This window comes from Phocoena sinus, chromosome 3 (genome assembly GCF_008692025.1).
Source record: "Phocoena sinus isolate mPhoSin1 chromosome 3, mPhoSin1.pri, whole genome shotgun sequence".
Lineage (NCBI taxonomy): Eukaryota > Metazoa > Chordata > Mammalia > Artiodactyla > Phocoenidae > Phocoena > Phocoena sinus.
In genome coordinates this window covers 36,896,777-36,920,642 of record NC_045765.1, presented here as the reverse complement: position 1 = coordinate 36,920,642, position 23,866 = coordinate 36,896,777, and positions in this window count along the sequence as shown.

The following is a 23,866-nucleotide window of genomic DNA, read 5'->3' as shown; positions in this document are numbered from 1 at the left end:
GGTCTAGGATGTCACCCTAATTCCTCTCAAGGCATAGCTGTCCCTTTAGAGTAGAATGAAAGTAATATCATGGCTGATAAATCAGGAACAGAGAATTAGAAAGATGGGCTATTTGAAAACCAAAACTGCCTATTATACACTCTGTCTTGGAAACAGGAAGAGGAAGATAGACTGAGAGGGGACGTTAGTTTTTAGTAACTGTTTTTTAAAACTAACAACAGAGGAAAAAAGACCAGAACCACAAACAAAGTTAACATTTCGTACTTCAGAATCATTTGATCGTTAAAAAACTCCCTAGTCTTAGGAGGGGTTGTCCCTAGATAAGTGGTTCTGTTCTGAACTGGGTGAACATGGATGAAATATAGGGTCTCTTCCCCAAATCACTCCTCCTCAGTATCCCATGATGATGGAAATCCCCAGGGTTAACTTTTCTTTCCTTTTGGCTAGAGTTAGGAATCTCATTTAATGCATTCCACTACTGTGTCTCAGTTTACAAATGAGCTAATTGAGGCAGGGAGAAATAAAACAATTAGAGCAAGTTCATACAGCTGGTAAACCACACAGCCCAGGATTAGAACCTGGATTTGTTTGATTCCAAACTCTATCACACCAGTGGGCCCAGTATATATTCACTCTTTTAGGATTGGGTACCTTCTCTGTCAACTCCGTTACATGGTTCACTAAGCAAGTAGCCAAGAGCTCAGACTGTGATGGACTTTGGGGTCAGGAGGGAGTGGGTTTGAGTCTTGACTCCATCACTGATTGATCAGTTGTGTGACTTTGGAAACCTAACCTCAGTCTACTCAAAAGGAGTCTAGGCTGTGAGGATGAAGTCCAACAAAGCATGTGGTAAATATTTCACAAGACTATTTTAATATTTTAAAGCTATATATTCTCTAGTCATGAACAAGCAATGACAGAACCGAAGAATAGACAACAGTGATCAGGACAGTAACTAACACTTACTGAGCGCCCAGGATGGATTAGACACTGTGCTAAGTCCTCTCCATGTACTATCTTCATTCGTTCTCCTAACAATTTAATGAGGTCTGTACAGTTAACAACCTCAGTGCACAAAGAAAAAGCACATCCAGCTACAAGTAGAGGAGCCAGGAATTGAACCTTGGTGGATGGACCTGGGAGCTTGTGCTCACCACCAGGAGGTAAGCTTGCATGGGCCTTCTTGGGAAATTGGAAGGAGGTGGTGATACTTAGGGAGGGTACATAGGGGGCTTTGGTCCTGGGGGCAGCACGTGGGCTTTGGGCATTGCAGGGCGGGGAAGAAGGTGACAAGAACAAAGGTAAGACAAGAAACCCATGGAATGGGGAGTTGGGTGTTTGAAGCAGCTGTCACCTGTAAGATGATGTTGAGGTAAAGCGACTGAAGCTGAATTCCCAAAGTGAATCTATTGGATCTACTCTTTCCTTAGAGATGGTCTAGTCTGGTGGTCCCTTAGAGTCCCCCAAGGGGTGGGTGGATGGAGGTTGTGCGGTGAAGGCTTAACAAATGGATCTTCAAAACCCTCTCGTTTACTTCAGCCACAGGAATTCCACTTTTTTCTTTTGAGGTACAACTTACATGACATAAAGCACAGGAATCTCAAAGATAAAGCTTGATGAGTTTTTATACATGTATACATCTGTGTAGCCACTACCCAGATCAAGATAAAGAACACTTTCTGCACCCCTGGGCAGGCTCTGTGCTGTCCCCTCCCAGTCAGTATCCTCCCCAGAGGTAACCACCTACTTGATCTTGCTTGTTTTTGGACTTCATGTAAATGGAATTACAAAGTTTATCCTCTTTTGTGTCTGGCTTCTTTTGCTCAAAATTATATCTGAGAGATTCATCCGCGTTTTTGTGGGTAACAATAGCCTGTCCTTTTTTGTTGCTGTGTGGAATTGTATTGTATGACTACACCGTGATTTATTGATCTTTTCCACTGTTGATGAACATTGGCATTGTTTCCAGGTTTTGGTATTATGAACATAGCTGCCATGAACATCCACGCACAAGTCTTGTGGTGGACAAATGAACGCATTTCTGTCGAGTGTATACTCATGGATGTATCGTGGGGTGGCTGCATGTTTAGCTCTGGTGGGTAGAGCAGCTTTGCTTTCGAATAGATGTTGCATAGAATGGGGAATCCTCATAAGGTTTCACTTGGGGAAAGGGTGTGGTTGCTTAAATTTTTTTTTTTTTAAAGAAAAAGTTTAAACTCCTCCAGTGTAATCCTCTGCATTTACAGATGCAGAGACTGAGTCTCAGAGAGGAAAGTGATTTGCTCAGACTCAAACTGCAGCAAAGCCACGTCTAGAACCCGATTACTAGACTGAAAATGTCTTACGGGTTTTTGAGCTCTCTAACATGGGGGCTAAATATCACTCAAACTGGATGCTGGTCAGATGTGGAAAGGACACCACAATTTAAGTCAGAAGCCCTGGGTTCAAGCCCTAGTATTGTCACTACACAGTGTGTGACCCAGGGCAAGGCACCTACTGCTGGCAACCTCAGTCTCCTTCACTTGGAAGTGGATGACCCTGCTTGACAGCATTGCTGGATTAAAGAAGATCATGATATGGAGACACTGTACAGGCTGAGAAGCATCATAAGTATCATTATTGTCAAACTATATTCTAAGGGGATGCTTTGGTAAGCATGCTGTTTTCTTGCAATATTAATGCCTATAATAATTCACTGCTTTACATTTTATTTTTCATCCTGATTTATTAATTTTTAATGAAAGCTTTTCCTCTTTCATTAAAAAGCTAGTGTGGCAGATAAAGTTTTCCAAAGATAGCCACAGTAACTTATATCTCATCCTACATGCTGGTCTTTGATGGGACATTTTTATAATGTGACACATCTCCATTGAAGTTGGGGTGGGGGAGGGTCAGCTTTCTCTCCCCTCACACCTGGGCAGAGGTGTGTAACTATCTCGACTAACCAAACTTGGCAGCAATGATGATGTGTGAGCATGAATCCAGAGTTAAGAGAGGAAAAGTCTACACTTTGGGATATTTCCTAGAGAGAACAGAAACATCCCTGGGAGGAGACATGCAGTGTTGGTTTTTGTTTTTTTTTTTTCTGATTTCACTTTGTAGTCCTTTTCATTTCTCAAGGTTCTTCATTTAAACTTTCCACCAAAAGGAAAAAACCTATCTAGCTAATACCCCCTCGGGTTAAACCTGAGATTAGACATGGGTGCTTCATACATTCCAACTCAGGTGGAGTTTTAGTCCTTAGTGAAGAGCCCAGTGACTCCAGGAGAAAGGCCTGGAGGCCAGATCCTCCTCTGGGAGCTCAGGGGGGATGGGAGTGTGGGTGAGGATGCGCCTGGGATGATGGTAGCTCCCCTGAGCCTAAAAGGCCAGCGGACTCCTGGTACCCCGAGCCCTAAAGGCAGGAGGGCACCGACAGGTGTGTGGTTGAGACTCACACAGAGAACTGAATTTTTCCCTCTTGACTTTCCCGAGAGCTCTCAGTTTCTGTGAAAGAAGGTCCTTCTGTAAAGAAGGTCTTTATTACAAATTTAAAAATAGTTAAGTTCCTCACATACGTAAATTGCTTCACATATTGGGAAGCAGGTTCCCATATGTTACTTATTTGATTTTCCCAATAGCCCTGTAGAAAACCAGAGGCTGACCCATCATCTTCATTATCGTGAGCATCTTAATTTTCTGTTTAAAGGAATTGACAGGGTAAGGGCTTTGTCCAAGATCCCACAGCTAGCAGGCAGAAACGCCAGTGAAAAAACCATGTCTTCTGGCTTCTGGGCTAGTTTCCTTTACTGCCTCACAGACTCTGTCTATGGGGGAGTAGGAGTTTGGGGCACCATAGCAGATTGGCAGAGCTAACTTGAGGGAGTTAAATTACCCCCTCACCCTTTCACCCCTCAGACTACCCTAAAGCTCTTTGCTCTATGCATGGTGTTGTCTCTATGAATAAAATGCCTTTGGCTGGTCACCTCTATTGCCTCTATCAGAAAAGAAACACCCTATCGGTCATTTACATTTTAGTGAGAATTTAAGGACTTAAGTTTTCTCTCTCAGAGATACTTGCATTTTACATTTTAGCTCTCATTGTGATTTTTGACACCTGAAAAAGTCATTTTTAGCATCAGTGAGCAGATAAGAAGAGGCATTTTCTCAGGGGCAGGGTGGAAGTGCATGGAGAAATTTTATAGACACCCCCCCCCCGTCCCCAAAGACATCTTGTCAGTAGATGCTAACTACCTGAATCAGAAAACTTCAGTTATCAAATATCTGGGTGCTGAGTGCTGGAGACACAGTGATGAGTAGACTGTGGTCCATGGAGGGAGTCACAGTTTGGGTGGGGAGACAGGCAAGGAAGCAAGTAACGGTAATACGATCTGGTCAGTGCTATATAGATGTGAGTGTTCAGAGCACTATGGGTGCATGGGGGAACTGGGGTAGGAGTGGGGGGCACATCAGAGCTTCCTTAGAGGAGGTGACATCATTTGGGTTGAATCTATAAAAGGCAGTGGAACTGCCATCTGTTGAGTATCTTAGTCCAGGTTCTCTGCAAGAGCAAGTCTGAGGGATTATGTGCTGATACTATGGAGGAGTGCAGCCCCAGGGAACCAGGCGTGAGGAAGAGGTGAGTGTGTGGAGAGAAACAGAAACAAGCTGGCTGATTGCTCCATCGGGCTGGGCGTCCTCCGAGAGGCCTTATGGAGCTCTGTCCCAGCAGTATCCTGTGTGGGGGATGGAGAGGAACTATTTCTTCTGGTTCTTTCCCATTTCTGGTCCCCCAGTGGCTAAAGTTCACCCTGGGGGGAGTTAACTCTCATGCATTTTTAGTTCAAGTCGCAGGCCCCGCAGCTGGCAATTTCTTTGAGTCTGAGTCTCACTGGTGAACACTGGTGGCCATGGTGCTGGCAGAGGAGATCAACGTAACCTAGAGGAGGTGCATCGGTGAGGTGCCAGGGTGTTTACATGCACTGGAGTGTCTCATCCTCACAGTAACCCTGGGTTGTGGGTTGCATTGTGTCTCCCCCACTCGAAGATATGTTGAAGTCCTAACCCCTGGTATCTATGAATGTGACCCTATTTGGAAATAGGGTCTATGCAGATGTCATCAAGATGTAAATGAAGACAAAGTCATACTGGTGTAGGGCTTCCCTTAATCCAATATGACTGTTGTCCTTAAGAGAAGAGACACAGAGACAGTCATACTAGAGAGGAGAAAGCCACGTGATGATGGGGCAGAGATTAGAGGGATGCATCTGCAAGCCAAGGAGTGCTGACAACACCAGAAGCTGAGAAAAAGGCATGGGGCAGATTCCCCTCTAGAGCCTCTAGAGAGAACATGGCCCTGAAGATAATCTTGGACTTCCAGCCTCCAGAAGAGTAAAGCGAGAGAAAAAATTTCTCTTGTTTTAAGCCACCCGCTTTGTGGCACTTTGTTACGGCAGCCCTAGGGGGAGGGATGAGCCTGAGCAGAGGCACAAGATGCAAATGAAACCTGTAAAATGAGACAGAGGTGAGATGGTGATGTTGATGATGGTGAAAGCTAAGAGTTACTGAGGACATTCTACTCAGTGAACGCTGTTCTGAGTGCTGTATGTTTATTTACTCATTTGATCCTCACCAAACCTTGTAAAGGGCAACTTTTATAATTCCCATTTTCCAAATAAGATCAAGAGGCAGAGAGGTTAAATAACTTGCTTAATGTCACAGGTAGTGGGGTTGAAACCTTGTCCGCTGAGCCTGTGGTCTTTGCGTCCACCCTGCATTCATTCACCTAAGGTTGAAAAAATGCCCCCTCTGTGCTAGATGCTAGATACGAGGGTGCAGAGATGGATGCAATTTGGTCCCCTCTCCCCAAAGCCCTCACAGTCTTTCTGATCCAATCTAGTTGACTCCACGCACACACTTGAGAGCTGTGCTGTCCAATATGGTAGCCACTAACCACGTGGCTGCTGAGCACCTGAAATGTCACCAGTCTGAACTCACATGGCTGTATGTGTAAGATACACACCGGGTTTAGAAGACCTAGTACAATAAGGGTGTAAAATATCTCATCAATAATTTTTAATACTGACTTTACTGAAACGATTATGATTTGCATATAATGGGCTAAATAAAATATATCATTAAAATTCATGATAAAAAAGTGGCTATAAGAAAAAAGTGGCTTTAAAAAAAAGTGGCTATAAGAAAATTAAAGTCACATATGTGCTCACATGACATTTCTATCGGACAGCACTGCTCTAGAATGTGAGTTCCCTGAAGGCAGGGGCTATCTCTGTCCTGTTCACTTCAGGTCCTAGGAGCCAGAACAGGACCTGACACACAATGGTCCCTCAATACATAATTGTTGGATAATTGAATGAATGAATAAATACACAAATAACCAAATCCAGTCCTCTTCTGCATCTGCTTATCTGTTCCCTGTAAACATAGGTTGAACCTCACTTTTACTTTGCTTTGTCTCTCTGGGCAGTCCCTCAGTTTCTCTCAGGCTTATAGAGAGATTGGACGCTACTTTGTGCTAGGGAATTGAGAGGCTGGATGTGTGGTAGAATTTGGAGAATAAAAACGGTCAGAGTATTTCCAACCACAACAGCAGTAACCACTTACTGGAAGCAAATTACTGAATACAAAAAAACATGCCTGGTGTTGTTCTCAGCAGGTATCTGGAGTGAGTCATTTAATTCTAACAACCCTATGACATCAGTCCCACCATCAACTCCATTTGACAGATGGGAGAAATTAAACTTCAGACAGGATAAGTCTTGCCCCCAGGACTACTTAGCTAGTTTCGTACCCAGGTCTGTCAGATAAGACACCGATATGACATAGAGGATAGGGAGAAGGACCCCAACAAGAGTGATCCTGCCCCGGGTCCCTTCTGTCCTGAGGCCCCAGAGCAGCCTCAGACAGCCGATGTCCCAGTTCTCAGGGTTCTGGGGAACCTATCGTCTGTGTGTAGTACCACAAAACATCTGGCCGCGTATTGTCTCTGCATCCAGCCATGTCCTCTCTGTGCATCTTCTTCACCAGATGACTGGGCCACCCGTAGGCTGGCTCACCTTCTGTGCCTGTGATGTGGTCATGAGCAAGTGACCATCCGGGGCAGGGAACAGCCTTCACCATGCCCTCCGATGAGACGTCCCTTCCTGCCCTGCTGGACCTCGGCTTCTACGTAGTCCTAGAGCGCAGGACCTCACAGAGAGGCCCCAAACCACATATCCTGGCACCACTGCAGGAGAAATGTCAATCTTCCACGTGTCTGTGTTAGTCCATTGTCCCTTTAGAGATTGTGCCTGCCTCTTTGTCTTCCCTGACAGAACCACGGGAAGGCTTGTCCCGGTTAGGTCCCAGCTGCCTCTTTTTCAGGAGTCAGTTCACGACTAGTTGCAAAGCATTCTGGGAAACAAGGAAGATTGCAATGAATCCTCCTTGTAATGGAGAGAGTGATGGGTTTACACCTGATCTCGGGACCTCGCTTCCACCCAAGCTCCTCACACAGTCAGCCCTCTGAGGGCTATAGGAATTGGGAGGAAATAACAGCAAGGGTGGGCACTTTCTTTCTTTCTTTCTTTTTTTTTTTTTTTGTGGTACACGGGCCTCTCATTGCTGTGGCCTCTCCCGTTGCGGAGCACAGGCTCCGGACGCGCAGGCTCAGCGGCCATGGCTCACGGGCCCAGCCACTCTGCGGCATGTGGGATCTTCCTGGACCGGGGCTCGAACCCATGAGGGTGGGCACTTTCTAAGTGTCAGCCTCTGTTCAAGGCTGTACCTGTGTTAACACCTTTAGTTCCCATCGTGTGTCATTGAGGGAAGAATAGTTGTTATTCCCATTTTACAGATGAGACAATCAGAGAGATTAAGTAACTTGTTCAAGGGTCAGTCAGTGAGCGGAAGAGGGGGATTCAAACTCCAGAGCCCAGCCTCTTAACTGCTGTCCTCTGCTGCTTCTCCATTTTCAGATATGATGTTTATTATTTTTGCAATGATCATAGCTCCTATATTATTTCCCATTTCATAAATGAAGAAACCAGGGTTCAAAGAGCATTCACGGCTGCCCCAGGTCACACAGCCAAGCGAGTGGCAGAGCTGGGACTTGGACTCACGTCCGTCAGACTCTGCAGCCTGAACCCTGCCTCCCAGGAAGGGGAAGGAGTGAGAAAAGATAAGAAAAGGTAAGTATAGGGGCCCGGCTTGGAATCCCTCACCACAGGGCAGATGTTCCCCAGCCTGTGATGTTTGGGTCTGTTGTCTTCAAAAGGATGAGTTTTGTTTTCATGGTTTGGAAATCCCACAGTAGGACACAAACATCATGAGCAATGGCTCTGCCCCAGCTACACCCACCTCCACTCTTGGCCAAGACTGCTTTCAGGATGTGACAGCAAAATCTTGCCTCAGAGTTGGAGCCTGCAAAAGTCAGGGCTCCCCTCTGGGTCTGGGGAATAGGTGTTTCAGGAAGTGGTTTCATTCTGAGTGGAGAAAACTGCTGTCCAAACCCCAACATATGTCACATTTCAAAATTCTGCTTCAAGGTGATGGTATCGGTGTGCATCCCTGATGAGTAACAGACACCAAGTGATGGAGCTGGAATCGTTGTTTCATGGCCACCAAAGGCTGGGGAAGAGCTGAGAGGCTGGCATATAATGAATTAGGCATTGCCTGGTTTCCTGACCAGCATCACCATCAACTGATGCTCAACATGCAGAGCTGGCGTTGAGGGAATCCAGAATCAGTGTGACAATAACTCACATTTATGGAGCACTTGTTATGAACCAGGAGTCAGGCTGAGTGTGATACACACACTATCCACCGAATGCTCAGACAATACTGTGACATCGGTTTTATCACTCCTGGTTGGGAGATGGGGAAGCTGAGAGTTTAAGTGGCTTGCCGCAGGGTTGAGCCTGGATCTGAACCTAGGTCAGACTCCATGTGCACAAACTGAACACTTGCACCTTGACTGCTGTGTGGAGCATAGACTGTATGGGGGCAAGGGTGGAGCTGAAAGACCAGTTAGGAGGTGACTACAGTAGTCCAGGTGACACAGATGGATGCTCAGATTAACATAGTGTTGGAGAAGTATAGTTTATTTACAGTATTATATTAGTTTCAGGTGTATAACTTAGTGATTGAATATTTTTATAGATTATGCTCCATTTAAAATTATTGTAAAATATTGGTTATATTCCCTGTGCTATACAATACATTCTTGTATCTTATTTATTTTATACCTAGTAGGTTGTACCTCTGAATCCCCTTCCACTATCTTGCCTCTCCCCACCACCCTTTCCCACTGGTAACCACTAGTTTGTTCTCTGTAGCTATGTCTGTTTCTGTTTTATTATAGTCATTTGTTTTATTTTTTAGATTCCACATATAAGTGATAACATACAGTATTTGTCTTTCTCTGTTAGACTTACTTCACTAAACATTTAACCCTCCAAGTCCATCCATGTTGTTGCTAATGGCAAAATTTCATTCTTTTTTATGGCTGAGTAATATTCCATTGTATATATGTACCACATCTTCTTTATCCATTCATCTGTTGATGGACATTTAGGTTGCCTCCATATCTTGGCTATTGTAAATAGTGCTGCTATGAACACTGGGGTGAACATATCTTTTTGAATTAGTGTTTTCATTTTCTTCAAATATATACCCAGGAGTAGAATTGCTAGATCATATGGTGGTTCTATCTGATCATACACTCTTGGTGTGAATCTTGGTTTAACACCTGACTTCACCACTGGACTCTAAGTGCATGAGGACAGGGCTGGGTCTGTTTTGCTCACCAGTGCATGCTTCGTGTCAAGCCCAGGGCGTGGCACACAGTAAGAGTGCAACACAAAATTGTTGACTGAGTGAACGAGCAGGTGTTTAATGCAGTGAATAAATGAGCAGATGGCTTTCCTTTTGCAGAGCAATGCAGGCGCCTCTGAAAGGTTGTTTGAAAGGCAAATATAATACCAAATCTTATTCCATTTACTTTAATTACAGTACTAAGGAGCGGGAATAAATCTTGCCCTTGAACTATATTAAAGTCATATTTTAGAATCTGGATTGTCTCTTCCACTCACTTATTTTTTAAAATGATAATTTCCTGATAAGACATAAATAAGTTCCTGACTTGGCTCCACCACTAACTAGCTGCTGATTGTAGACAAGTCAGTTGAACTCTGCCTGTCAGTATCTACCTTGTGTGGGCCGTGGGAGACTGTGAGTTGGTGGTGTGAAAGCACTTTGAAAGCAAGGTCTTATTTATTATCCATTCTTCTCAGCCTTGTTAATAACAAGAAGGAACAGGCTGCCTGCCAGAGAGAGTTGAGTTGATTTGCAGGGCTGGAGGATTGAGGCCACAGAAGGAAATGAAAAGGAATGAGATTGGTTGAGAAATACTTAAGGTGGGGGGATAAAGGGGAGAGGGGGCCAGAGATCATGAAGGCTGGGGGTTTATGTCTACCAGGCTAAGCAAAAACGGGGAGGGGACTGATGGTTTCTGAGCTGGGGAAGGTGACCTGAATAAAATCACCCTGCTGGCTAAATTCCCATATGAGGGAAGGAAAAAGAATAATCCCCCTTGGCTGGCCCTGTGGTTACATAGGAGCGATGCTGGGCGTCCCCCAGGTGACCTTGGCTGCTCAGGGCTGCAGCTCTGCAGGCAGGTCTAGGAGGCTGCACCCTGCCTGGCAGCCATGGGAGGGCAGAGCACCAGGTGAAGTCCACTGCCCAGCACAATCTGGGTTCAGTCACTGGGAGTGGGCAAGGAAGCCCCCAGGCCCAGATCAGGAGCAAAGCCAGAAGGGCAGAAGCAGGAGAGGCCCGCGATACAGGGCCCTGGAGCCAGGCAGGGAATGTGAGGAGTAGGCAGCTCAGAGGGGGCATCCTGGAGAGCCCTGCCTGGGTCAAGAGGCAGTGGCTCCACAGCAGCAGGTTGCTGGTCCCCTGCAGGAATGGGGCTCCGTCGTTGCCAGCAGGCTTTTCCAGGGAGCCTGTTTTTTTTTTGCGGTACGCGGGCCTCTCACTGTTGTGGCCTCTCCCATTGCGGAGCACAGGCTCCAGACGTGCAGGCTCAGCGGCTATGGCTCACGGGCCCAGCCGCTCTGCGGCATGTGGGATCTTCCCGGACCGGGGCACGAACCCGCGTCCCCTGCATCGGCAGGCGGACTCTAAACCACTGCGCCACCAGGGAAGCCCGAGGCTGGGTTTTTAATGTGGAACCATGCTTTTGGAGGAAAAACAAAAACCAACCAAACAAAAAAACCCTGCAGGTCCAACAGGACTTCTGATGGCTGTACTTGGGATTCCCATTTGTGATCCCATTTGATCCCTTCCCTTCCCCCTCCTCCTCCTAGGGAAAAAGCCCTGCAAACTCAGCTAACGAATCCTCTCTCTTTATGAGGGAAAGACAGTCTCCTGTCCTGCTTACACAGAACTGCTGTTGTCAGTTAGTTCTCCCCCAGCCCCGTTCTCCTCGCTGGAGCATTTAGTAGCAGCAACGTTGGTATTAACTGGAGTCAACTGAAAAAGAGACATTCATTCATTCAACAAACCTCCCTCTAGGTGTCATACCCCTTGGCAATGCGGACACCTTGGTGATGAACACAGAATTTACATTCCAGGGGGCGAGGCCGACTACTAGAAGTAAACAAACATAAAGTGTCAGCTTGTGATAGGCACTGTGAATAAAGATACGCAGGGAGAGGAGAGTGAGTGACTGAGTCAGTTATTTTAGTTGGAAGACCTGGAGAGGCCTCTTCACCCTCCCTCCCTGGCTTGCTCTCAGTGATTTAATAAGATTTCATGGGGCTTCCCTGGCCTCACTCATGGATGCTAAGGAGCAGCTGGGGGTTAGCTGAGTAGCTGCAGGGATTAAAAAAGGGTTTCCCCTCCACCCTCTGGCCTCTGAAGTAGGCTCAGCCGCCAAGGGGAGCAGGTGCAAAGCTCAAATCCTGATTACCAGTAAGTATTTCCATTTGCCTGTACAGCTGGAAACATCTGACCCGTTGCGTCTGCTGGGAGGAAGGAGGCTGTGGGCTGCAGGACAGCGAACAGCAGCGGCAGGGGAAGCTCCAGGCTATGGTCGTCCATCTCCTGCTCAGACTGCCTTACTCGAAGGGGAACAGACAGACACACAGGACAGGGTAAGTCAGAGTAGGCCTCACTGCACCAATGTGTTTCCCCCTGACCAGGTCCCCCCCACCCCCGACGGAAATCTTGCTATTGGATGGTCTCATTTTTTGAAGGTGAAATTGCATCTTGAAATCTCTTCTTTACCAAGGCAGATAATTGTGGGAGGTGTGACTACTTCCCGTCTCAAAGAGAAAAAGTTCTTACCGTGACCCACAAGGCCCTGTGTGAAAGGCAGTCCCCACTCCCTGGGTGGGCTGCATAATCTTTGGGGCCCAGTACAAGATGACACACTGGCCCCTGCATTATTGTGACCCCCCTGAGGACAGAGTTTTGTCTGTTTCGGTTGGATGGCTGCTCTATTGCCAGTGCCTGGCCCCAGACAGAGGCTCACTATGTGTAGTTGTTGAATAAAGGCACAGTGTTTGAGGCATGACGTGGATGTGTTGGTAGGGTTTCTTTTAACATGTGTTAAGGACTTTCTCTGTGTCAGGCACGGGACTAAGGCAGTGGTTTTCAACATTGGCTACAAATGAGAATCACTCCAGGAATTCTTAAAAATCCCAGTGCTGGGCTCCACCCCGCACCCATTCTATCAGAATCTAGAGAGGGAGGTATTTTTAAAGATTCCAACGTGAGGCCAAGCTTGGCGACCAGGGGGCCAGCTGTATTCCATTTGTTGTCAAAGACTGCTGTACATCGGGATCACCTGGGCAGCTTGGCTCAGATGCCTGGGGCCATCTTCAGAGATTCTGGACTAGTAAGTTTGAAAAGGGGCTGTCCTGTTAGCAAAATCCCCAGGGGCTTTTGCTTACACTGAAATGTGAGAATGTGAATTATCTTGTTGAACCCTATGTTTATGCCCATTTTACAGACAAGAAAAAAAAAGAGACTAAGAGAGGTTAAGTAGTTTGTCCAAAGTAACAAGGCAGGTAACTGGCAGAACTGGGATTTGAACCCAGGGCTTCTGAAGCCATGGTCTGGGCTTACGCATTGGCTCTCCTGCCTTTCCTCTGTGATGAAAACCTAAGTGTGCTCCAGGAATAGAGGGGCAGGTTGATTGTGAAAATTAAATAAAAATTAAGGGGGTGCATGTAATACTATTTTGAAGATGGGTAAGGGGGGAGGAAACAAGTCCAGCAGGGAACTGACCTTCGTCCCTGGGGTCACTCAGGCTTTAAGGGGCAGAGCTGGGATTCCAACCCTGGTTTCTGTACTCCAGATCTGGCCTATTTCCCCCAGACCCTCAAGTTCCACATTAGCAAATGAATCACTAAGTACCTAGGGCATCCAGAATCTTTGTTGCTTGCGCATAATAGGTTCTCAAGCAATGATGTCTAAATGAGTAGCCATAGGGATGGCTGGCTGGCTGGGTGGGTGAGGGAGTAAGGGAGTGAAGGGGTCTGGGTGGCACACTTGTCTCTCTGGTGGAGTTACTTTCTCTATTTTTCAATTAGGTTGGAACCACTAGAGGGCGGGATTGGACAAGAGAAAACAGTGGCTTCACCACTGTTTCTAAGACTGGAGAAAATAATACGTTTGTGGTGTGGATTTAAACCAAAAGGGGAGGCTCTAATTCACAGAGCAATTAAAGTCAGCATTGCTTTCCCCTGGGCTTGCAGGCTTCTGAGAACCTTTTTCAAAACCACAGGAACACGTGTGGCCACCCTTGACCTTTCTAGATTTAAAATCAACAGATCAAGGGGAGGGGGGGCTGACATCTTGGTTGGCCTGAAAAGTGGATGTTTATAGATAATAGGGAGTTTTTTTTTAAAAAAAGATGTTTTGTAGCTTCCCAGGCTTTTACAACATTGATGGGAGTTAATGTTTCGAGAAATGGCATTATGATGACGTTGTATGCTGAATTCATTTTTCGTAAATAAAACCATATATTTTCACAGATTGCTTTTTCTGCCCTATCATGGGGGGTGTGTGCTCTCGGTGGATGAACATTCTTTCCCCTTACTCCACCCACCCCCTCTCCTGTCCAATAAGCCCTGGAGTAAGATAGACCTGGCTTTGAATCTGGGCTATGTTGCCACTGGTTGTGTGCCACTTACGTTCTTGGAGGTCAGAGTCATCAACTGGTAAAGAGGGAGAGGGATGATATTGCAGGTTTGTCATGGGGGTTCAAAGAGAACACGTGGAAAGGTCCCACCTTGGTGCCTCAGGCAGAGCCCTTAGCACATGGGAGCCATCTTTCATGTTACACCCCTTTTGCTTGGGACCAAGGTCAAGACCAAGAAGTAGGCACAAGTCTCCTCGGGAACTCCTTCTAGCTTCTGCTCCTTCCCCGTCTCTCTTCTCCTTTTGCATGAGGCACAAAAAGTTCTGTTGTCAAAAGAACAGCTGAGTCTTCAGTGAGAATTAACTAGTTGCTCCTCCCTGGGGCTACCAGTAACTCACCCCAAGATTTGTGTTTTAGGAGATACCTGAATTGGGAGAGAGACCCAGAGGAAAGAATTTCAAATGGTGACCTTTACAACTTAGTGCTAATAATCATTATAATTATAATAACATTTGCTGGCACATATGATATGGTGTGCACTGTGCTAAATGTCCTATACGCATTATCTTTTTTAATTCTTATTGCAAACCCTGTAAGGTAGGTGTTTTATTCTGTTCTTTTTACAGATGGGGAAATGGAGGATCAGAGAATTTAAGAAACTGGGGCTGAGATCACACAGCTATTAGGTGGCAAAGCTGGAGTCAAACTCAGGTCTGACTCCAAAGCTTGCCGTTGAGAAGGGGGCTGGGAATAAAATACGTGCCTCATTCATGCCACTCCACGTTGAGGTCACAGAGAGGTGTAGCGTGTCAGGGAAGTTGAAGGGAAGGAGAGGGCGCATGTGACAGAGACCCAGAAAAACTTGATGGAGGTGGTGCCATTTGAGTAGTGCCCTGCGGATTAGGTAGGGTTCCAGCGGGCAGAGGTGAGGAGGGAAGAGGGCTTTACAGATGAAGGAATCAACAAGACCAAAGGCAGAGAGGCTGGCAAGCATGGGGTTTGTTTGGGGGACATGGATGTCTTCAGTAATGCATCACCGTATGAGGCTGGTGCTACCAATCATGATTTGCATTTTATGGAGGAGGAAAGTGAGGCACAGAGAGGGTAATTAACTTGGCTAAGGTCACACAGCTAAGTAGTAGACCTGGCATTTGACTGACTCTAGAACCTCTTTAAGGTGGAGATCACATATGATCTCAACTCAGTCACTAAGAGACTGCAGCTTCTGGAAGGATTCCAGGCCCAGAAGCACAGCCACACCCAAGGCAGCCCACCAATGTGTGCCCCACCTAGAAGTGGGTGGGGGCCAGGAGAGGGGAGAATACTGGAGAATACTGGGGAGCAGGACAACTATAGTAAGACTGTACCTTCACACCACACCTGCCTTGCTTTTCCTCTGCCTTGGCATCCGGTTACTCTCTTGCATTCTTTTACACTGAATAATAATAATAGCTCATTAACCACAGGCTGAGCCTGATATAATAATGCGGTAAGCGGTGGAAGTTGGCTTGGAAACCTGTGGGTCACGTAGAAGATTCAAGTGCAGCCACCACTCTCCTGCTTCCCTCCCTGGTGGTTCTCTTCCTGGTCTCACAACAGCTCCAGAAAGGTCCTTGAGGCTCAGGGAGTCTGACTGGCTTGCAGGGCTTGAGACTGCTGAGCAGCCTGGGAGGCCGGATCCTGACCCCTGGCCCAGTGCTCTCTCTGTTGCCCCTGCCCTCCAGCCCTCAGAGCCTTTAGGCACTACCGCTCCCTCCTGTCTGTCCTCAGGCGGCAGTTGCTCACGGAACCTGAATGTCCCCAACACCACCACAGATCCCGGCCTCAGGCTCTTGTCACCTGAGAACTCTGCCTAAGGGGGCAGGAACCCCAGGCCACTGGCAGATCTGTTTATGTGGGTTTTAGGATCCATGGAACCCTGACTCGTTTCACATCTGTGACCAGAAACCGCCTTGGCCCTGGAGGGACATTTGTAGGGCAGGGGCATAGCCACAGAGGGACCAGGTGCAAATGGAAATCTCTTTTAGAGGAAGGTGAGGGGTGAGGGGCGCCGGAGGGGATTCCCAAGGTAGTGGGGAGGGTGGAGACCCACCTCCGTGTCAGTTATTCATCCGTTCACTCAACATACACACATCGAACACCATATTCTGTGCCAGGCAGTGTTGAAGGTGCTACAGAAACAGCAGGGAATAAAACAGATAAAATCCTTGCCCTTGTGGTCCCCCCTCCCCCATTCTGCTGGAAATGAGGGGGGCAGGGGTGAGCAAATAAAGCAAATACGTAGTAAATTAGATGACGGTGACAAATGACGTGGATGAAAACAAACCGGGGAAGGGGGGCAGGAAGGGCTGGTGGGTTGGATTCTGTCTGCATATGCACCCTCATTCTAGTTCCAGATGGAGCTAGAATCAGCTTCTCTTTCTTCTAACTAAGCAGGTCATTATTCAGAGAACCCGGATTCACTCCATTTAGGTAAAATGCAGACAAGTCCAATATTTGGCAGGAGACACTCAGAGTCAAAGAGGGACTTAAGGGTGAAGCTGTTTTCTGCTCCATATGGGGCCAATGCACAGAGCTGAGCTGACAGGGTGCAGGGGGTGCACCCTGGAACCCGGCCCCCCCTCAAATGGTGCGGGTGGGAACAGTACCTCTGTTAGTGGATCTCAGTGCTAAAACGCAGAATGGACACATGTCCTGGTGCCCCAGAGAAACAGAAGGCTTCTTGCTGGATGTTGTGGAGGTGGCCAGGCAGCTAACGTGGCGGGGAATTCTGGGGCTTGGTTTTCCCTGACGCGAGGCTGTAAACCCAGAATGTGGCTGTAAGGCCATCAGGTTGTTACGTGTTAAACGGGGCTCTGGTGCCCGAGCCAAATCAGCGTCAGTCACCTTCTATTTAGGGCCCACAAGCATCTCCTATGTTCACAGTCCATATGGAGGCCCAAGAAACACAGATTTATGAGACAATGGCTTTCTTTTGGCCATATAGTCCCACTCTGAGTTACTGGGGGCTGGGCTTCAACATATAAATTTGGCAGGGGACACAATTCAGCCTACAGCAGATGAGCAGTGGCTAGATCAAGAAAGGCCCGGGAGGGCTTCCCTGGTGGCGCAGTGGTTGAGAGTCCGCCTGCCGATGCAGGGGACACGGGTTCGTGCCCCGGTCCGGGAGGATCCCACGTGCCGTGGAGCGGCTGGGCCCGTGGGCCATGGCCGCTGGGCCTGCGCGTCTGGAGCCTGTGCTCCGCAGCCTGCGCTCCGCAGCGGGAGAGGCCACAGCAGTGAGAGGCCCGCATACCGCAAAAAAAAAAAAAAAAAAAAGAAAGGCCCGGGAGCTGCGTGAAGGAGTGTGGGCTTCATCTGAAGGCAAGAGGGAGTCTCGCATAGAGTGGTGATGCTCGTGTTTGCATTTTACAGGGTTCTTATAGAGGCAGCGAGGGGAAAGACTTGGAGAAGGACAGGGATGGGTTCAGAAGTGCTGGGGATGCTCTCTAAGAGAACCTGGCAGAGAGAAGGTGCAGGGGGTAGAGACAACAACTTGTGATGGGTCATCTGGGGGAGAGGCTGGCAAGGTGAGTTAGCTTTCTGGTTTGGACTCCTGGTTGCACCGTGGAAATCGTCACTGAGAGTCCTGGAGGAGAGCTTGGTCCAGGTGAAGGGGTTGGAGATGGGTCCAAGGTGGTGGTAGGGACATGCTGACTTTGAGGGGCCGGTGGGACATCTGACTGAGTGGAGGCTGGTCTCCAGCTCTGGAAATAAATCTGGACTGAGACATGGATTTGGGACTCATTAGCTCTGGGGGGGTAATTGAAGCCATGGGAATGGAGGAAGGAGGGGTACTGGCCATAAGTTTGAATATTCGGAAGTGAGCTGAAAACTCTTCTTGTTAAAGCTGGAGATGTGTGTGCCCAGAATAACTAATGCTCTGCTGATATGGAAACCCTGCTAATTTTCATGCCCATGTTCTCCTGTCTGAGGAGTCACTGGGGGCCTCGGGTGAGGAGAGATCCTTGGATCTCCTGGGTGTTAGCTCCCTTCCTGAGGCCCGAGAGGAATCAGCTCTTGAGACTTAATGAGTCACTGGACGCCCTCCTAGCTGAGTCAGCCCAGGTCCCCCTGCTGAGAAGGGCTCCAAGTAGCTCTTGGAGAACCACCTGCCTTGTTTATCAGAGGAGCGGGAGGGCAGGGGTGTGACTCCCAGGCCAGTGAGATGCAATGTCTGGTCTACACGGGGTGAATAATGATGCCAGTGAACAAAAATCATTTGCTGGGCTTTGAGGGTACATAACATAATTTTGGTAGTCATAGCACATTCATCTTTTTAAGATGTCTTTCTTGGACTGCTTTTAAAATAATAACAGCTGACATGTATAGAGTCCTCACTGGATGCCAGCCGATGTGCAAAGCATTTTACCTGCGCCGTGTCAATTCATCCTCACAGCTGGACACTGTAGTTGTGCCCATTTTGCTAATGAACACACGGAAGCTCGGAGAGGCAAGGAGCTTGTGCGAGGTTGTGTGGTTTGAAGTAGAGGGGCCTGGATGATCAGCCCAGCAGGCTGATGTCAAGCCTCCCACCTTGTCCCATGGCTGCTGCCCAGTGTGTTCATTCGTGGAAGGCAGATCTTTGTCTCCCCTGTTTCCCTGGCCTCACAAACACACCCGGGGCTCATTCCTAGCTCTCTCCCACGGGCTGGCATATGACTTGGGCGACTTGCTTACCTCTCTGTATCTGTCTTCCTTCTTTTGTAAAATGAGAAAATAGCTCCCACTGGAACAGGACTTTGGAGTGAGTTTAAGGATAATGAGGCATAATTAGCTCCATGCTTGGAACATAGTAAGTGTCCGTGGCAGATGGTACTGCCTAGAGATGGCCATGACAATATCTATTCCATCCCACAGGCTTCTTTTCTCATGTGATGGTGACACTTTTGCATTGACCATTGGGTTTAGATTGCCTCTGCTTGAACCAGGATGTACCTTGGTAATCACCTTGGCCAACAGGGTATGATGGAAGTGATGCTAGGTGACTTCTGAGGCTAGGTCATAAAAGTGTCTGCCTAGCTCTCTCACTCTGTCTTGAGACACATGCCCATGGAGCCCTGAACCAACATGTAAGTTGTGTGGTTACCCTGTGGCCGCCATGCTGGAGAGAGCATGTGGGGAGACCCCTCAGAGGTAGAGCCCCAGCTCTTCCAGCTCCCAGACCTTTGAGTGTGTCCAAAAAGTGTATCAACTCCTATTGGCTGTTTGGGAGTTAATGAGTGGCAATAAAGGCTAATTGGATCATCTGAGACCAGAAGGTTTGGACTGTGCAAATGAGGGACAACCAGGATGAAAGCCCTGTATGTGGCAGCTTAGGAAGGGGCGTTCATCCCTCATCTCTTCCCTGCGAGCCCTCTGTAGGCTAAGGTAATAAGACGTCCTTTGTTACATCATTTTAAACTTTCCCCAACACTTCCATATCAATAGTCTCATTTCAGCCACATCATATGCCTCCAGGATGGAGTAGGACAGGGATTATTTACTCCATACTCTAGCTGGGCAAACTGAGGCACAATAAGGGGAGGTGACAAGATTCAAGAACATACAGTTGGTTAGGGGCAGAGCAAAGAAAGTATATTCTCCTTGCCTTCAAAGCCTAGTTCTTCAACTTGCTAGCTGTGTGACCTTAGGCAAGGTACTTAACTTCTCTGTGCCTCAGTTTTTTCATCTGTAAAACAGGGATAAAGATGGCACTCCTTTAGAGGGTTGTGGTGAGGATTAATTTAGATACTTCATGTGAAGTGTTTAGGACATTACTAGCAGGTAGGGGAAAGCTAGGAAGTGGCTGAATTGGGGTTTCAATCAGGTAGTCTAACTCCAGACTCCACACTGGTGAGCCCAAGTCCTGGAAATTCCCACCAATCCCCCAAAAGGAGGCCAGATAGCAGTATCCCAGGTACTCCCACCATCTCCCAGAGAGCCTAATTTTTGAGTCCATCTTGGTCACTCTTCTCTGTTCACTGTGCCTTGAATACACGATTCCTGAACTGAAGGCAGCACCATCACCTCCTCTTCTGTTAGTGCAGCCCAAGATTTCATTGGTTTTTTTTGGCAGTCAGATCACACGGTTGACTCATCCTGAGTCAAATCCTAAGTGTTCTTACCATAGGTGCTAGCCTCAAGCTGCTTTCCTACCCATCTAGGATGGGTGCAGTTGGAGATTTAACAAATCTGATGACAGCATTGTGCAGTTTGTTAGGTTTTGCTTGTTGGCGTCTCCTGCTTGAGAAAGAACCCAGATGAGCTCCTCCTTCCTGGGTACCTGGGGATACCCTCTATGCTTCTAATATACCCTCCCTTTTCTCTTAAGTTAGTTTGAGTGGCTTGCTGTTACTTGCAGCCAAAAAAGTAAGCCATGGACTGACTTCTGGGCAGTCCACAGGTAGGAAGGAAGGAGGTGTGGCATGGATGTCGTGAGTGGTAGAGTGTGGAGAAGGCAAACACTGGGAGCTTGTGCCACATCCCACGTCCAAGCCCGTGGCTGGCATTGCAGTTGATCACGAGTCTTTTTCCTGCTGAGTCTGGATATGGCCTCAAATTTGATCAACTGTCTCTTGAATAGGACAAAGACAGTGTTCTAAGAGGCATAATTAGTCAGGCGTCTAGAATTTTGGTTGTTTAGATGGCTCCCTAGCTCTCTAAATGTACTGCCATCTAACCCACATTTTTCCAGCTTGCCCACAAGGATGAAATGATATTTTTGTCATGTCTAATTTCTTGCTGAACTACAAATTCTCTAAGTGGCCACATTGCTTGATCCTACTAGTCTAGCAACACTGTGTATGGTGCTTGCTCATATGGTCACTGGGTGGTTGTCTCTGGACCCCACAGTGGGTGGGTGGGTCAGAGTGGATGGAACCCAGTCCCAGAGCCCAGTGGGCACCACTTTTGCAGTTGGTGGTGAGATGGATGCCAAGTCCTGTGAGGGGATATCCACCAGGTGCCTTTGCTCAGGTGACATATGGCACACGGTAGATGGACTCTGGTATGTCTGCAGCTCTCTGCGAAACTCCTGTGCAGTATCAAAAGACAGTGCTGACTCAAGTGGAGGCTGAGCCACCCCCAGATGCTTTTCCACCTTGTCCTTGGATCCTGCAAGTTATGTCCTAATTGGTCCCCATTCTTCCCCCACCTCAGTCCCTAGTCTAGGGACACCTTTCTATTCTGGGAAGAGGTAGCTTCACCCTTACTTATATTCTCTCAAATATATTGTCTGTGCACAAGCCCTTCTTATTTGCCTGTGCCTAGGCTTTTGAAGCTCGAAGTTAGTCATTAACTTTTCTCTTTTCCTCTGCTTTCTTTTATGCCATCGCTTCCTTGAGGGAAGGAATGCAGACTGCCAGGCTGAACAAAAAAGGAGAGAGGCACAGGGGTATGAGGAAATGCCAGAATGAAAAAGCACATCGGTGCATGTTTTAGAAATGTAATCCCACTACACAGGTTATACAAACTTGGTCAAGCCAGTCTGAGCACATTAGGGGAGTTTATGGTAAGAGTGAAGTTTAGGAAGGGCAGGGGTAGAAATTTGTCACAAAGGATGGGGATCAGGAGCCGGGCAGCATCGGAAGCTTAGAGGAAGGCGCTCTCACCGTTGTCACTGTGTTGGGTGCCGTGGTCTCTCATCTCTGCCCCTCTCGGAATGTCTACATTTTTTTTTTTTAACATCTTTATTGAAGTGTATTTGCTTTACAATGGTGTGTTACTTTCTGCTTTATAACAAAGTGAATCAGCTACACATATACATATATCCCCATATCTCTTCCCTCTTGCATCTCCCTCCCTCCCACCCACCCTATCCCACCCCTCTAGGTGATCACAAAGCACCGAGTTGATCTCCCTGTGCTATGCGGCTGCTTCCCACTAGCTATCTATTTTATGTTTGGTAGTGTATATATGTCCATACCACTCTCTCACTTTGTCCCAGCCTACCCTTCCCCCTCCCCATGTCCTCATGTCCCTTCTCTACGTCTGTGTCTTTATTCCTGTCCCTAGGTTCTTCTGAACCTTTTTTTTTAGATTCTATATATATGTGTTAGCATATGGTATTTATTTTTCTCTTTCTGACTTCACTCTGTATGACAGTCTCTAGGTCCATCCACCTCATTACAAATAACTCAATTTCATTTCTTTTTATGGCTGCGTAATATTCCATTGTATATATATGCCACATCTTCTTTATCCATTCATCTGTCGATGGACACTTAGGTTGCTTCCATGTCCTGGCTATTGTAAATAGAGCTGCAATGAACATTGCGGTACATGACTCTTTTTGAATTATGGTTTTCTCAGGGTATATGCCCAGTAGTGAGATTGCTGGGTAGTATGGTAGTTCTACTTTTAGTTTTTTAAGGAACCTCCATACTGTTCTCCATAGTGACTGTATCAATTTACATTCCCACCAACAGTGCAAGAGGGTTCCCTTTTCTCCTCACCCTCTCCAGCATTTATTGTTTGTAGATTTTTTGATGATGGCCATTCTGACAGGTGTGAGGTGATACCTCATTGTAGTTTTGATTTGCATTTCTCTAATGATTAGTGATATTGAGCATCCTTTCATGTGTTTGTTGGCAGTCTGTATATCTTCTTTGGAGAAATGGCTATTTAGGTCTTCTGCCCATTTTTGGATGGGGTTTTTTTTTTGATATTGACCTGCATGAGCTGCTTGTAAATTTTGGAAATTAATCCTTTGTCAATTGCTTCATTTGCAAATATTTTCTCCCATTCTAAGGGTTGTCTTTTGGTCTTGTTTATGGTTTCCTCTGCTGTGCAAAAGTTTTTAAGTTTCCTTAGGTCCCATTTGTTTATTTTTGTTTTTATTTCCATTTCTCTAGGAGGTGGGTCAAAAAGGATCTTGCTGTGATTGATGTCATAGAGTGTTTTGCCTATATTTTCCTCTAAGAGTTTTATAGTGACTGGCCTTACATTTAGGTCTTTAATCGATTTTGAGTTTATTTTTGTGTATGGTGTTAGGGAGTGTTCTAATTTCATTCTTTTCCATGTAGCTGTCCCCTTTTCCCAGCACCACTTAGGAATGCAAGATATTTCTGTACATTCATTTTGTATCCTGCTACTTTACCATATTCATTGATTAGCTCTAACAGTTTTCTGGTAGCATCTTTAGGATTCTTTATGTATAGTATCATGTCATCTGCAAACAGTGACAGCTTTACTTCTTCTTTTCAGATTTGGATCCCTTTTATTTCTTTTTCTTCTCTGATTGCTGTGGCTAAAACTTCCAAAACTATGTTGAGTAATAGTGGTGAGAGTGGAGGAATGTCTACTTGACTCCTCTTTCTCAGGAATGTCTTTCATGGCTGTGGTGGGCATATGACATGTGGATCCCCAGCGCTGCCTCTAGCTCAAATGGTGCTTTTGTACCAATTAGAAAAGCTGCCGTTTCACAGAAACCATCTACTGAGGAGTGTCTTAAAAACACACAAATAAGGGAGGACCACAAATGTAAATGTCCCCTCTAGAGTTGTTTAGTGAACCACTTGTAGAGTTGTGTGCTGTGACTGAAAGGATGCCTCCAATTATCCTCAGAAGCAGTCACAGAGAAAAATCAACATTCTTGAGTCCTAGCCCCCAGAGAGAAAGAAACTTATCGGTCCAGTCTGGGCCAGGCATCTGCCTGTCTGTGCTTCAGTCAGCTGTTGTAGGAGGCAGGCTCGCCTGTACATGCATGTCTTCAGACAA